The sequence below is a fragment of the Tamandua tetradactyla genome, chromosome 4 (assembly GCF_023851605.1).
Source record: "Tamandua tetradactyla isolate mTamTet1 chromosome 4, mTamTet1.pri, whole genome shotgun sequence".
Taxonomy (NCBI): domain Eukaryota; kingdom Metazoa; phylum Chordata; class Mammalia; order Pilosa; family Myrmecophagidae; genus Tamandua; species Tamandua tetradactyla.
This window is the reverse complement of record NC_135330.1, coordinates 100846838-100861905: the sequence shown is the minus strand read 5'-3', so window position 1 is coordinate 100861905 and position 15068 is coordinate 100846838. Positions and strand designations below refer to the sequence as shown.

General features: G+C 48.2%; 1 protein-coding gene across 1 annotated transcript in view; it reads left to right on the top strand.

Annotated features, from left to right (window-relative positions):
- FREM2 (FRAS1 related extracellular matrix 2) overlaps positions 1-15068 on the top strand; it is a 141291-nt gene that overhangs the window by 86763 nt on the left and 39460 nt on the right. The gene's annotated exons all lie outside the window — the stretch shown is intronic.

Below are 15068 nucleotides of genomic sequence, written 5' to 3'. Positions count from 1 at the left end.
GCTTATGACAGCACCGTCTTAAACTGCATCTTGAAAGACCCACATCTGTCTATTGCTTCAGCTGCCTCTTGCTCACGGTAGATTATTTCCTTGTGTTTAGTTGTTTTGGATTATGAATTCATTTTCACTTGCAGCCTGGGGTGAGGAATTAAACACTTAGTGCAGTTTTGCATGTATGTTTGCCAGGACCAATTTTTTTTTGTATGCCGTATGGTGGGGTCACATTTCATTCTTTTTCCATGTGTTATCCTGTTATCGCAGCACCATTTGTTGAATTTTTGGAGTAGGGAAAGTACATGAGTCAGGAACCTGGCGGCAGGCAAAAATTCTACCACTGAACTACCCTTGCACCCCCCAGAACCAATTTTAATGCTAATTTTCTTTTTCTTTGGGGAATTCCAAGATCAAATAGATAGCATCAATTAGAACCCCAAATCTACATATTAAATACTACAATAGAAATTTTTCCCCATCCAGAGCCTAGACAGAAACAGTAACCTCTGATAGCGAGTGGGTTTTTATTTTGGTTCGCACACTTCTTCTCAAGTCCAGGCTCTATGAGTCATTTGCCCTGTCCCTGCAGAGTCAATCAAAGGTAGCCTGCCCTGGGATGCCATGGCATCAGCTCATTTGCCGAGCATTCTTGGTTTTATTTTTCTCTTTAATTCTGCCTTCTTGGGGGTATCCCCTTCTTTATTGTAAGACCTACATTCAAGAAGAAAGTTTATTCTATTTCATTCAGCATTCCTAAGTATGATAGGAGGTTTTCAAGGTCCCACTTCACAAGACTGTCATTCCTCAGAAAAGCTTCTGTTGCATGAAAACGGCATGAGTCCAGCACTGTGGAATATATTTTATAATACTGGGTGCCGTTTGGACTAAGAGTTCTCATTTCAGAAATACCAGGCATAAGTCAGATAAGGCATCCAAACTTCTTTTCTTTTTCTCTTTTTCGTGAGATAAATTCCTTTTAAGAGCTTTAAATGTGGGAGATGACTTCCTTGGGTCAATGATTTAATTACTGAAAAAAAGAAAACCAGGGTTTTCTTTTGTTATATTGACAGATATACAAGGCAAGAAAAAAAAATTGGTTATGTAAAGCCTTATTTCAATTATTCCACTCGTATTGTTTCCCATGCCACATTCTTCTCAGAGACACATCTCACAGTCACCGTGCCAGTGGGTCAGAGAAGTGCCCTCGTCAGCCAAGTTCCTGTGTGAAAGACAAGGAATCCCTGCCAAGGTCAGGGTGGCTGGACAGCAGCTGACACAGCTTCCTTCTCACTTACCATCCCAGATTTCTGGGGACTGAGTGCCAACACAGCAGGCGCACAACAGACTAAATCTTAAATCAGTGGCTGAAGCAGTCTCAGTACTACCAAACAGAACAGTTACAAATATGTCTTCACATATTCAATGTATGAAAAGCTCCCCCTTGACGGCTTTGCTGTATTTGAGTTCAAGTTGAAAAGGGTCCAGGAAAAGATTGGTGAACGGTCAAGTAAAAGAGTCGAGCAATTCAGTTTCTACCTGCGAACCTTCCACTTTAAATCTCTCTCGCCTTTATCTTGCTCGTTTGCCCTTTCCTGGCCATTCCTAAGTGCACATGCATGAAGGATAAATGCAAAAGAACAGAATCGCAGGAAACAAAAGCACCATGCTTGTTTCATCTGGCTCATCTCTACCCGTACGTTTGACCAGCCTTTTGAACCCTGAAAATCTCTCAGAGTAAGAGAGTGAGTGCAGTTCTGCCCGGTCGCGTTCCTCTCCCCCAACCCCTGGCCAGCAACTCGGCACGCTCCAGCTGGCCCTCATTTTATATTAATGGGAGTCCTTTTTGCTTGTCTGTTGAAAGTCATTTCAATACTTCTACTGTAGACTCACTCACACAAACAACGCAAAGAGAAAGAGGAAATCAAAAACATATTTCTCCTTCTTTCAAGAATCCCAATGTCTCCGGGTGTATATTTGCTACTGTAAGAAAGTTCATCTTCCTCTGTTAAGGCAAAACACTTTGGTGTGGGATCTTTATTCCTTAATCACTCAACCTTCACTGAAGATCTCTGATGTGGGAAGCACCATAACAAGGTTTCTCAGGATGACATAAAGCCAAGCAGACAAATAATCCATGACCTGGGTAGGCTTTCAGTGCAAGGAGAAACAAAATGCACGATTGAATATATACAAGTTCTCCACGTGGGAGAGCACGTCTTCCCCACCCAGACTTAGGTAGGGCTTCTTGGAAAACATCGTTTCCTAGGTGAAATGTGGGGGGCAACTCCCTCAGGGGACAGGGTCACTGGGGTGTGGCAGGAATCTGGGGTGCAGAGGAGTGACCGGTCAAGGAGTTTGTGGAAATGGACAGAGGGCCAATCTGATAAGACGTGAGGCCACGTAAAAGGAGTTGTATTTTATTATTGAAATAGAAGTGAGGAACTACTATAAGGTTTGAAGTGGAATGACAGAATCTGTTTTAAAAGCCTCACTTTGCTCTGGCAATGAATGATATGGATGGCAGGTGAAGAGCATGGGAGGCTGTTGTAGGAATACAGGTGATCAAAATGGTGCCAGAGCAGGTGCAGCGTGGCAATGAGGAACTGTGAGGACGTGGAGCCGTGGAGGTGTGGAGATGTGGAGACGGGGAGCTGTGGATTCGGGATGCTGTGGAGACGGGGAGCTGTGGATTCGGGAGCTGTGGAGACGGGGAGCTGTGGAGACGGGGAGCTGTGGAGACGGGGAGCTGTGGAGACGGGGATGCTGTGGATTCGGGAAGCAGCCCAGGAGCGGGCGCCGTGGCAGGCTGGGCACAGTGTGGTGACCGATTGGATGTGGAAGGACCAGGGACAGGGCCGGCCTAAGGACCCTGTTATGGGTTCCACCTGGGCTGCTGGGTTCGTCGTGGGCAGTTTGCTGGGCTGGGGGAGCTGGAGCCCAGCCGCCGTAGGGCCCAGTGACTGTTCGTCTGGGATGCGTGAGTCGGAGAGGCTGCTGCACGCCTTCACAGCGCTGGTTCCCAAGTAGGCGATGGAAGGACTGGGCCAGAAGTTAGGGGAGAGTTCTAGGACGGAGACCATAAGCTACAAGTCATCTCTATTGATAAAAGAACTCATGGGAAGGAGGAGATGCTTTGGGGCACGTGCAGAAATGGCACTTGCAGTTTGTCACCTGGTTGGATTTTACACCATGAAGTTTATAAATGAGTGACAGAGAGGAACTTGACAGATGGGAGGGAGGAAAAGGGAAATGGGGGAACGGGGTGACAAGTGTCTGAGAAATCCAGGCAGGAAGGAGCCACAGGCGTATCTAAGGATCAAATAAGTGCTGGAAAATATTCCCAAATCTGCAGTATCCAGCAAACATGGGTTAGGTCGTTTTCTTTACCCATCTTGTTTACTAAAAACTCTCAACTACTCTCTTTGGGGGATTTTTTCCATATGCAAAACTTTTACCAACTTCTCAATGATAGGGAAGATGAAAAGAAAGCCCATTTTAGAGGCACTTGATTGGTTGGAATACTTCAGACCTTATTAGCTGTGTGGTCAAGTTTGTCTCTAACCTTAGTTCCCTTGACTTAGAAATGAGGATGTGTTCATTGTACATATAAACATATTCACAGTTCATCTTAGCAACTGACACCTCATGATGGTGTCTTATTATCATGTGAGTAGCTTCTGAGTGAGAACGACACTGCTGGCATAAAGCGCGTCAGTTCCCCGTGGAGAGAAGGAGGAAGAGCCCCCACGGGGGGACGGGAGTCCCAGCTCACGCATGCCCAGGGACGCACACGCACTGCCACTGCGTGTTATAGTAATGTCCACCTAGTGTTGACCTGGCGAACCAGGGCGTTCTCATGGCATCGCGATGGAACAGGTGTGGATATCATCTCCACTTCATAGATGAAAACAGAAATGCGAAGAAAATCGTTCAAGATAACGCATCGGCCAGGTGTTGGGTCTGTCTTAAGTCTAATCAACTCCGAATTCTGTGTTTCTCCACACAGAAGAGGGAAGCTGTATGTTCTCTATATAAGCTAGGTATAGTCATGCTATCATGAATCCTGGTCTCATCAAGTGGATGAAAATACAAGTAATACCTGATTTGCCTCTCAACTCATCTTAGCATAGCTGCAGGGAAGAAATCTTCGTGGACCTGGAGACAGCAGTCCAAATAGAGGTCACCAGGTCAAAGGCAGGGGCTGATTCTGAGGGTCACCGATTTCCCAGTGATAAAACATGCGGGGGGAGGGGGAAATGCTCGCGCCATCACACGGGGTGAGGGGAGGGCCCTGCCTGCTTTCCAGCACGTTCTCCAATTGCTGTGCCTTCTCTAAGATAACAGCGGCACTAGAAAAACAACTCCTTTGTAACTTGGTGTGTTAGTTAGATTCAGTTGTCAACTTGGCCAGGTGAGCATACCTAATCTTGTTGCTGCGGACATAAGCCAACGGTACGTGAACCTCATCTGTTGCCAATTACATCTGCAGTCGGCTAGGAGGCGTGTCTGCTGCAATGAGTGACATTTGACTTAATTGGCTGGTGCTTAAATGAGAGAGCGCAATGTAGCACAGCTAAGCAGCTTGGCATTCCTCATCTCAGCACTTGCAGCTCAGCCCAGGCCCTTGGAGATGGAGGAAGAAATCACCCCAGGGAAAGTTGTTGGAACCCAGGGGCCTGGAGAGAACACCAGCAGAGATCACCCTGTGCCTTCCCATGTAAGAAAGAACCTCAGTGGAAAGTTAGCTGCCTTTCCTCTGAAGAACCAACAAAATAAATCCCCTTTTATTAAAAGCCAATCCGTCTCTGGTGTGTTGCATTCTGGCAGCTAGCAAAGTAGAACACTTGGCGACTCAGGGCAATTTGGACTTTAAAAACTGAATGATTTTCCAAGTTACTCACCTCTGAGTGGAACATGGGACAAAGCTTCCAGGCCTACCCAGAGGGGATCAGTTCCCCAAGACTCCTCTTAGAGGCAGGTGTTGGAGCATCTCAGCTGCAGCCGTAGGCTGTCTCCTCCGCGCTCACCTTCCCTGTAGGAGACAGGGCAGGGCCCGGGAAGCACAGGCTGTGTCCTGGTGAAATGGAGGCTGAGCTTGGAGGAGCAGCCCCGTGTGTCCCAGAGTTCGGAGGGATTTTCCCAGGAGCACGGCCAGCCTTGGAGGCAGGCTCTGCCTTCAGCCACACATCAGCATCCTCAGCCCCTGGTCCCTGAACAGAGGGCAATGGCAGGGCAGGGCCTGGGAGCCTGGGACGGGCCCCACATACCTGCGAGCAAAGCTCCCTCATGCTGCTGTGAGTCTTCAGCAGTTAGATAAGGAGCCTCCGTGCGGAAGCCGTGTTCTGCTTTTGTGCGGCAGCCTGGGGGAGGGGGGGTTTACCAACGTGGTGGGCATCCTGGATCACCCCAGAAAATGACAAAGGTAATGAGCCAGGGACGTGGGAGGCCGGTGCCTGTCCACTCGGGGCTGTCCCAAAGCTCCCTGCATCCGAGAGAGCTCTCAACAGCAGGAGTCCTTTATGGAAGGCATTTCTAGGGCCGGAAAAATAGGTGGGGGGGGGGCACAGGTGGGATATTTCTCACTCATCTGTGTGGTGTTGAAGGCCACCGTGCTTTTGCTTCGTGAATATCGCTGCTGCCGTCAGCGCGTGCACCATGAGGTGAGGCAAGGCGGGCCTTTGAAGGGAAGGCCAGATTCAATTACATGACAGTTTGACAAAAACAAGATCGCATTCTATATTTCACATGCTAGAGCTAGAACAGTTTTAAAAATCAATTAATGAAAAGTGAGTTTCATGCTGCCAGAATGTTATCGTGGGGAGCCGTTTAACATGCTTCTTTATTAGAGTTGAGGATGCTAAGGATGCAGCGGAAGCCAGTGGGCCTCCTGGAAGGGCCAATGGGTACAGGGAGGCCAGTGGGTGCCCAGAGAAGGATAGTAGGTATCCAGGGAGGCCACTGGGTGTCCAGAAAAGCCAGTGCATATCCAGGGAGGACAGTGGGTGCCCAGGGAGGCCACTGAGTGTCTAGGGAAGGCCAATGGGTGTCCAGGGAGGCCAGTGAGTGCCCAGGGAAGGCCAGTGGGTGCCCAGGGAAGCCAGAGGGTGATCAGGAAAACCAACAGGTGCCCAGAGAGGCCAGTGGGTGATCGGGGAAGGGCAGTGGTTGTCCAGGGTAAGCCAGTGGTTGCCCAGTGAGGCCAGGGTATCCAGGGAGAACAGTGGGTGCCCAGGGAAGGCCAGTGAGTGTCCAAGGAAGGGCAATGGATGTTCAGGGAAGACAGTAGGTGTCCAGGGAAGCCAGTGGGTGTCCAGGGAGGCCAGTATGCCCAGGAGGGTCAGTGGGTGCCCAGGAGGTAGGCCAGCCAGAGCCGAGACCGCCTGCCAGCAAAGAACTCATCCCAACCCCCTTCATCTTGAAAGAATCACACTGAAACGTAGGGGTACACCTCAGAACCCCAGCTGCTCCCTGGGAAGCCTTAAAAAGGCAAGAGCCACGGCCCCTGTGAGCAGGAGGGTCCTGCGGACGTGAGGCAGCCTCACCCGCGGCGTCCAGCGTGCCCGGCTCACGCCATCGTGGACGGGGAGACGCTGCCCCGATCGCACGGCAGGTGGCCGAGCCCACAGCTGCGCCCGCGCGGGCAGAGCGTGTCTGAACTGGCGTCGGTCCAGGCAGGGCGCACCCGAGCGCTTTAACGTGTCTCCTTGGCACCTCTGAACAGGGCTGTGCCACAGGCCTGGCTCGGTGCTCCGAGAGGACAAATGAACTATTAGCAGGAAACAGAGTTTGATTAATACCCCGAGGAAAGCTGCAGCACCTTCTTCAAAACACGCCGTCCCCTGACATTTGCCTGGTGAGGGAAACAGCCAAACTCCTACGTGATGGTTAAGGAAGGCCCGACAGTTCACCTGTGGGTGAAATCCTCTTTTCTTCTTTCTTTGTTTTTAAACTTTTCTATACAATGAAAGAAAAGTGACGGAGACCCACAGCCACTGTGGACATAAAGCCTCGGGCTCCAAATCCCGCAGCCAGGCACTTCGGCCCTGCTGGGACCTGGGTTGTCTCCCCCCACACCTCACCCTGGGGAAGCCCCTACCAGAGCTGGGCGCCCCTCTCTCTCCCCACCCCAAGTCTTTGATGCCACCTCCTGTGTTTCCCCAGAGAGTGTGTCTGCACAAGCCTCTCCTTGTCTGAGCTGGGGGCCGGGGTGCAGGGTCCAGCTGTGATGACTGTTGTCCCCAGGGCCACAGCGCAGTGGCGGGCCGGCCCCATCTCCACCACCCGGCCAGGGACCCCTCGGCCTGCAGCATCCCCTGCCCGGAGCCGGGTTCCGGGTCTGTAGTAGGCGCTCAATAAATGCATAATAAATTAACACGGGTCAGAGCCAGGACTCTCTTCTTATTCTTAATTGTTTTTGCAATACTAGGAAAATCTTCAGATAAGAAACATGCAGCTCTTCTTATGAAAACATTCAACCTTTAGAATGTTGTAAAATGCCCAAACCTTCAAGAACCAAACATGTGCCTTGTAACTTCCTGCATGTCCCCAGGTCCTTCTCAGAAATCAGTGGTCAATCTCCCACGTAAAGGCCACCGTGAGACTTCCGGAAAGCTCCGCCTGCCCCAGCTCTCCTGCTGAGGTTCGAGGAGGGCTGTGGGCAGCTCTCGGTGGCGCTGTGCTTCTCTGGACACTGACGCCCTAGAACTGCCCTCTTGCTTTCCCCAGATAAGCCATTCGCTGATGTCCGGCTCGGCCCAACTTCGTCTCAGAGCCACCCGTGGCCCCCGCATCCCTCAGGCACCACCTCTGGGCTGCACCTTCCCCCAGGGATATGGCTTCATTTTTAAACCGTATTTCAAATATCAGGCAGTTTCTCCTTCTCTATAAGCCACAGCAGAACCTGACTGATTACATCTTATCTGTAGGTGAGACAGCATATGAAAATCTAAAGCCCACATTTTCGTCATCTTAGTTTTTGGTTTTCCCTCAGTCACAGACCTTTTGTGAGACAAGAATGGTTTTTCTCGCTCCTGTTTCCCCTTTAAAGGAAGCGACAATTTTCCTCTCAATGCCAAATGAAGACAGTAGCCTTGAACGGGTTGCTTGGATGTTGAACGAGGGAAATGGCTTCCAACAAGCATCACACAGTGTAGACAGAGAACAGTGTAGACAGGCCTGACAGCTTGTGATCCGACTTTACCAGGCCCGGTTGGGTTGTCCCCAGGTTATGGGTCAGAAATCCAGGACGGCAAGAGGTGGCCTTCCCCAGTGTCAGAGTCTCCGACGTGACCAAGGGGATGAGCGCTGGGCCTTGCCGGGCAGTGGGAGCTCCCAGCACAGCCCTGGTGGGGGGTACTGCGGGCACCTTCCCTGTGCACCACGCGGGGTCAGTGTGACCGAGTGGGCTGCTGGGCTGAATCACCCTCCCGAGGACAAGAAGGGACGCTTGACGTTTAGTGGCTTTAGCTGTTTCTTCTTGGGACGCTTCCTTTGCAGCCTGCAGACCCGTTTCAGGTGTCAATGGTGGAGCAGTCTGCCGTCAAGACAGATTTGTTTTCAAGTGTCAGCCGCATGCTTTTATTCCTGAGAACTCGCAGGCGGTGTTTAACACCGCATTAGTCAGGGCCTTTCTTAGTTCAGCTGTTGGGATTCCCGAACGAGTCACTCTGCTGTCAAAGCCTCACTGCCCCGGAAAAGAAGCACCAATTCCGAAGACGTCCTTACAAAATCCACTTTAGTCTGCAGGAATAGAAATGTGCACATAGACCTCTGAGTGGTTATCTTTGGAGCAGGGATAACTTTAAAGGTATAGAGAGTTGAAGCATAAAGTTGTATCTCATTTTCTTTCCCTCTTCCGCTAATGGAATTGTCCAGTTTTTTTAATGTTTTTTTAATTTTTTTTATTACACAAGTTATATCCCATGTACCACCTCCCCCCACACACACATGCACACACAGTCTTCCCCGTTTTTAGCACTGTGTGTTAACTACATTGTTACAATTGATAAAACGATATTATTATAATTGTGTCATTAACCAAGGTTCATAGTTTACATTAGAAGTCACTGTGTTGTACAGTTCAATGTTTTCTTTATATTTTTATTCTAGTAATATATATATATATATAACTTAAAATTTTCCCTTTTAACCACATTCACATTTATAATTCCTGGTGTTAATTACAATCACAGTGTTCTGCTATCATCGCCACAACCCCCCCACTGTCACCAATTTTCCACCACCCCAAAAAAACTCTCTACCAATTCAGCATTGACTCCCCACTCACCCCCACTCCTGGCCCCTGGTAAACCGTAGTTTCTAACTTTACTAATTCATTTATTCCAATTATTCCATACCGGTGAGATCATACAGCATCTGTCCTTTTCTGTCTGGCTTATTTCATGCAGCAGGATGTCCAAGAGGCCCATCCCCATTGTCGCATTTATCAGAACTTCATTCCTTCTTACAACTGAATACTGTCCCTTCCTATGTGTAAACCGCCGTCTGTGGTCTCAGCTACTCACCTGTTAGCGCCCAGCTCTCTTTGGGTTACTACCTGCATGTTTTTTTTTTTCTGCCCTTTCACTTTCAGCCTACTTGGGTCTTTGAATTTAAGGTGTGTCTCCTATAAATAGTGTGTTCCTTTTATCCATCCTTCCAGTCTTGGCCTTTTGATGGAGAGTTTAATCCGCTTACATTTAAAGCATCTACTAAGCAGGGCTTTCTTCTGACATTTTGTTTTGGTTCCTGTCAGCCTTATACCTTTTTTGTCCCAAGATTCTTCTGTCAATGCCAACTTTCATATTTATTTGATTTTTGGAGTGTACCATTTTGAGGCCCTTCTAATTTCTTTCTGTATACATGTTTTAGATATTTTCTATGGTTACTCTGGGTCATAAATTTAACATCCTGTATCTATAACAATCATGTTTGATTTGCTACAAACTTAATTTTAAATTTTCATATTTAAGGTGTTAATTTCACCTATTCAGTGAATATAGAGTTCACTGTTTATTATGTAGGTTTTTTTTTTTGAGTAAACAAATTATGTCAATAATGTCTGCAGACTGTAAAACACAAAAAGGAATACACATGTTTGGAAAAAAATTATTTTACCCACATCAAATAATTTGGCTACTTTCCATCAGTGATTCACTCTCAAAAAGTGTCTCTCTGTAACCGACGTCTTTGCTTTAGTCTGTTAGACTAGATGTCATGTTGACTAAATATATTCTTTTTAATAGTCTTTCCAAGTAATTGTACTCGAAACCTTAAGTTTAATTAAAAATACTGTCTCTGTGAAAATCTAGAGGACGTTCTCATCTGGACTTTTATCTACAAAGAATAATTGGGAATTTTCATCTTTCCTAAAAGATAAGGACCCACAGGTGTGCCTACAGCATGTTGCAATACAGATATGCTTACGCAGGTGGTTTTAAAGAAATGCATCACGCAAGAGCAGTGGAGAGACGGTGCATGGAGCTGGGGCAGTCATGTGGCATAAACCAGCTACTGGGCATGGCAGCTGACAGTGGGCATCTCCTTCACAGCACACCAGCTCTCGGATTGCCAGGCTGAGCGCCCTAATGGTCCACTTGGGTTTTGGGGTTTGTCTTCCGCACAAAGTCAGACTTGTCTCTGTGTTTCTGAAGTCTTCTTGGATCTGAGCTCTCCATGCTCCTGCCACCACCGCCCCCGCTGGAGACCTCACTGTCCATCCCCTGAAATGAGTCACACCGTGCAGTCAGTGGGGTCAAGTGGGGTGACGCAGAGATGTCCCTGGTGGGTAAATGACACCAATTCCCTCTGCAAGGCTTGACCGCACACCTGCCAGGCCCTGATGGGGCAGAGCGCTAGGGAGACCCAGCGAAGAGGACTTCAGTGCTCCCCTGGGGGGCTCGGAGACAGGAAGGGTCGAGAGGGAGGGAGGGTTTCAAAGGGGAAGCAGGGCTTCCGGCAGCCGAGATGCGGAAGCAGAAGCCGGGAAGCAGAGCAGGAGCTGCCCAGAAGAGGGTGTTGAGCAGAGGCTCTGGGTGGCAGCGGCTGGGTCTCTGGGCAGGAAAGCAGCTGAAGTGCGGTTGGATGGCAAACCATGACTGGGGTTTCAGCATCTTGTAGGGCCTTTTAAGGAGTTTGTAGGCAGTTCTTGGAGCAACAGGAAGCAGGGAGAGGTTTCTGGGAAAGGAGAACTAGGAAGAGGTTGGGAGGTTGGCTGCTTTGGTTAGGAACCTGGTAGGTGGCTGTGGGAAGGATTCAAAGGGCAGGTGAAGCTGGCAGGATCTAGGGCTTGGGTGGGATGCAGGACCCAGGCTGGGCATGGCAGGGGCAGATGCCTGCAGGAAGAGGGAGAGCAGGTGCTCAACTACAGGGTCCAAGGCTCAGGTGGGAGAGCTGAGCTAGAAATAATTGGGAAGGATCCCTGGTATTATTTTCATCCTGGAACCAAAAGATAGCTGAGAGGGTTTTTCCATTCCGTCCTGTGCCAGCACGATGGGCCGCCTCTGAAGCTTCCTTGATTGATGGGCCATGGACACGCGGGTAAATAGATTTGGCTCCAGATAGCAATTACCACTGCAGACTCCTCTTCTTTTCATCTCTTGAGACACAAGCACTTGTAAACAACAACTAGACGCTGCAGACTTAGCCAAAAGGAAAAAGTTCACTTTTTTCCCTCCTGGGAAAAGAAAGTTAAATTCCTCCCTCACCCCTGTGGCAGGTGGGCACAGAGCTCCTTCCTCATTGGAAGGAAACCCACCATGTCCTATTGAGCTGTTCGAGAGGAAGGGTCCTCAACCGCAAAAGCGAATTCCCTTTTAACCGGCCGAGGTGGGCTGCTCCAGGGCTGCTGCCTTCACCTGTGCCCCTTATCTGAAGGTCGAAGTCCCCGGAGGGACCCTTCCGTGCACCTGTTTGGTCACAGCTTCGTTTCTCCCTGCAAGGGAATGAGCTTGCGTTCTGGAGGATCTGTGGGAGCTGGGGGTGGGGGATTCAGCAGCTGTGGGCTGCAGGATGGGGGGGCTTTGTTTGCTCTGTCTCTTGTTCCAGGTCATAGTGTTAACCACCGGCTGCTTTCTCCATTAAATCTCCAAATTTCAATACAGTACAAGTCCTGGTGTGCGGTACAGGGCACACTGTGTACTTAAGATCCGAATTACAGAATTAAATAGGCTTCTAATTTAAGTTATAATGTATTTACTTCTAAAACAGATCTACAAGGGGTGCAAGGGTAGTTCAATGGGAGAATTCGAGCCTGCCATGCTGGAGATTTGGGTTTGATTCCCTGTCCTTGCACTTCCCCCCAAAACAAACAAACATACAAACAAAAAGTCAACAAATGGTGTTGCAATAATGTGATACTCACATGGAAAAATAATGAAATGTGACCCCACCATACAGCATACAAAAATAGATAAAATAAAATAAAACGGATCTACAGTTTCCTTAATTGTTGAAAGAAACCAAGTGCCTAGACCAATAATAATAATAATAAGTTACTAAGGATAGAGAGGAGTTGAAATTTTACTCATAAATAATAATTTGTCAGAACGAGCAATCCTGGATTTTGCACAGATGCCCTTGCACCCGTGGACAGTCTCTGGCTTTTATCTCTATCTTCCTTTCACAGGTTTACATGTCATCTAAGTGTTCCAGGAACATCTCGCCATTTTCTCACGTGATATGTATAAATTGACTCACTGCTGGAGAGACTTTTAGCTTATTCATATTGCATAAGAGTCTGTCTAAATGGTCATAATTATAAACAGTACTGAAATTTTAGAGATTTTGAAAAAATATCAAGAAATTGAAATAAAAACACTTACTACCCTTTTCACTTCTTGTTCAACCACTCTGGAAAGTTCTAAAGGTATGCCGAAGTCCAGCAGTTTCTTTTTATTTATGGCAAAGAAACTGGGCAGTTAATGAGCTTCTTTTTCTTATAAAAACTATTGGTTTATGCTTAATCTCATCATAGTTAATCATTTTATACTTTACAATGATTGCAATTGATTATTCTGCCAATTTCCAGGCATCATGACTAGAGCACAGAGAGAAAGAGAAATAATAAATAATTTAAATCTACAGATAATCAAAATATCCTGCATTCTGGGTTGCAGATCCAGAAGTTGTTAATTGTCTTTTCTGATTAATTGTTAATTCATCAGAAATTAATTTTTTAAAATAATTAACTGTTAATTGTCTGAAGTTGTTAATTGTCTTTTCAAGCACCTTTTATCAGCTGCTATCATAAAATTGTGGGATTTAGGATTAAAACCCCCTCCTTTCTCCTGAGGAGACGACATACAGCACAGCAGGCAGTGTCGTAGCGTTGGTCCTGTGTTCCTCATATCTTACAGCATTATTGCATGTACCAGGCCCTCCCCACCTCTCCCTCTCCTTCCCTCTCTTTCTTCTCTTTCTCTCTCCTTCCCCACTTCTCTCTCCCCCAATACACACACACACACACACGCACACACCACCTGTACTGCGTGTGTCAGACACCAATGAGAGTTCAGTATGTGGTAGCCATTATCAACACTCTTTATTCTGAATGACAACTTGGACAAAAATTCTGAGACTCCATGGGACTCCCCGTTTTTCCTTGTACAAACCACATATTAAGCCATAGAGTAAAGAACTCCTGCTTGGAGGTTGACAGAAAGCGCCTGGACATACCGGTGCAGCACGGCGTGGCGTTGCCTGCCTGCGGACGGCTGCCTCACCTGCCTCCTTCCAGCACCCGCCTGCCAGGAACTGGGTGATGGGAAGCTGGGACGTGTCCTTCCCAAATAGGGGCACCTGTCCTATTTCACAGCTCCCTGGTAACTCAGAAACCTAATCTGTAGGGTGGTGTGATTTCCCAGGAAGGTGAGGAGAGAGTTGCAGAGATGGCCCTGCCTCTGATACTCCTAAACGACAGGCAGCTGTGCCTGGCTCGCCAGGGGTCAGAAGACGCATTTTCTCTGTCTTCACCTTCGCTCCTTTCTGGGAGGGGAGGCGTGAGGGACTTACTGGCTTCCCTGAGGGAACGTGATCCCACCTCCACCTGCGCACATGGGCTCACCTGCCCTCCCCTGGCAAGGCGCTGAGGTGTGCTGAAGGCGGGTTTGTCACCCCTGCATCAGCATATGCAAGCCGAGTGTCCAGGGCTGGACCCCATATAAGGAAGCAGACGTTTCCAGTGGTAGCGAAGGTCATTTCTTTTGTGCAGGAAAATAATTCACTGGCAACTTGAGCAGTGATTTTCCTAGGTTGTGTGCCCTCGTTGTAGAGTTTTGTTTGATTTGTGTGTCTGCTAATTCAAGCAGATGTTCTGAAAATACGTATGTCTTCCTTTTTGGACCTCGTGTTCAAGGAGTAGCTGGTCTGTTCAGACTCGGCCACTTTGAGTCTTATAAAACTGGAGACATGGACGGCCAGATGGCTCAAGTTAAAGTGTTTGTCTTGCTCTGTGTATGCAAATATCTTTATTAGTGGTCCCTTATAAAACAAGCTCACAATGGGTGAAGGATTTATAGGACTCAACTTAGCATTTTTGCAGCTTCCTGCGAGTCCTTCTGTAATTACTTCTAAATCTCAAGTGTCTTTTAAAGAGTAAGTTCACAAATTAGCTCTCAGTTTTCTTCCTTAGTCAGCTGATCCCTCTATCCCGGATCCCAGGCAGCTGTATTGCAAGGGCCGGCTGTTGGTTATGGTGGAATGAGACAGGAAAGGAAGGTCAGAGCATTTCACATTCACCAATACAGAAGAAAAACTCAGCGTCCCACGTGAATGGGTTTAAATTACATTGTGCTCATGCGTGTTTAAGACAATCACAGAACTCTTGGTGTGTTTCTCTAGTGGGACCCCCCCCAACCCTACAGGTGACCTGGGACCACACAGTGGAGACCCCTCCCCACTATACAGGTAACCTGGGACCACATGTAGACACCCCTCCCCCACCTTACAGGTGACCTGGGACCACATGTAGACACCCCTCCCCCACTATACAGGTGGCCTGGGACCACATGTAGACACCCCTCCCCCACTATACAGGTAACCTGGGACCACATGTAGACACTCCTCCCCCACCCTAC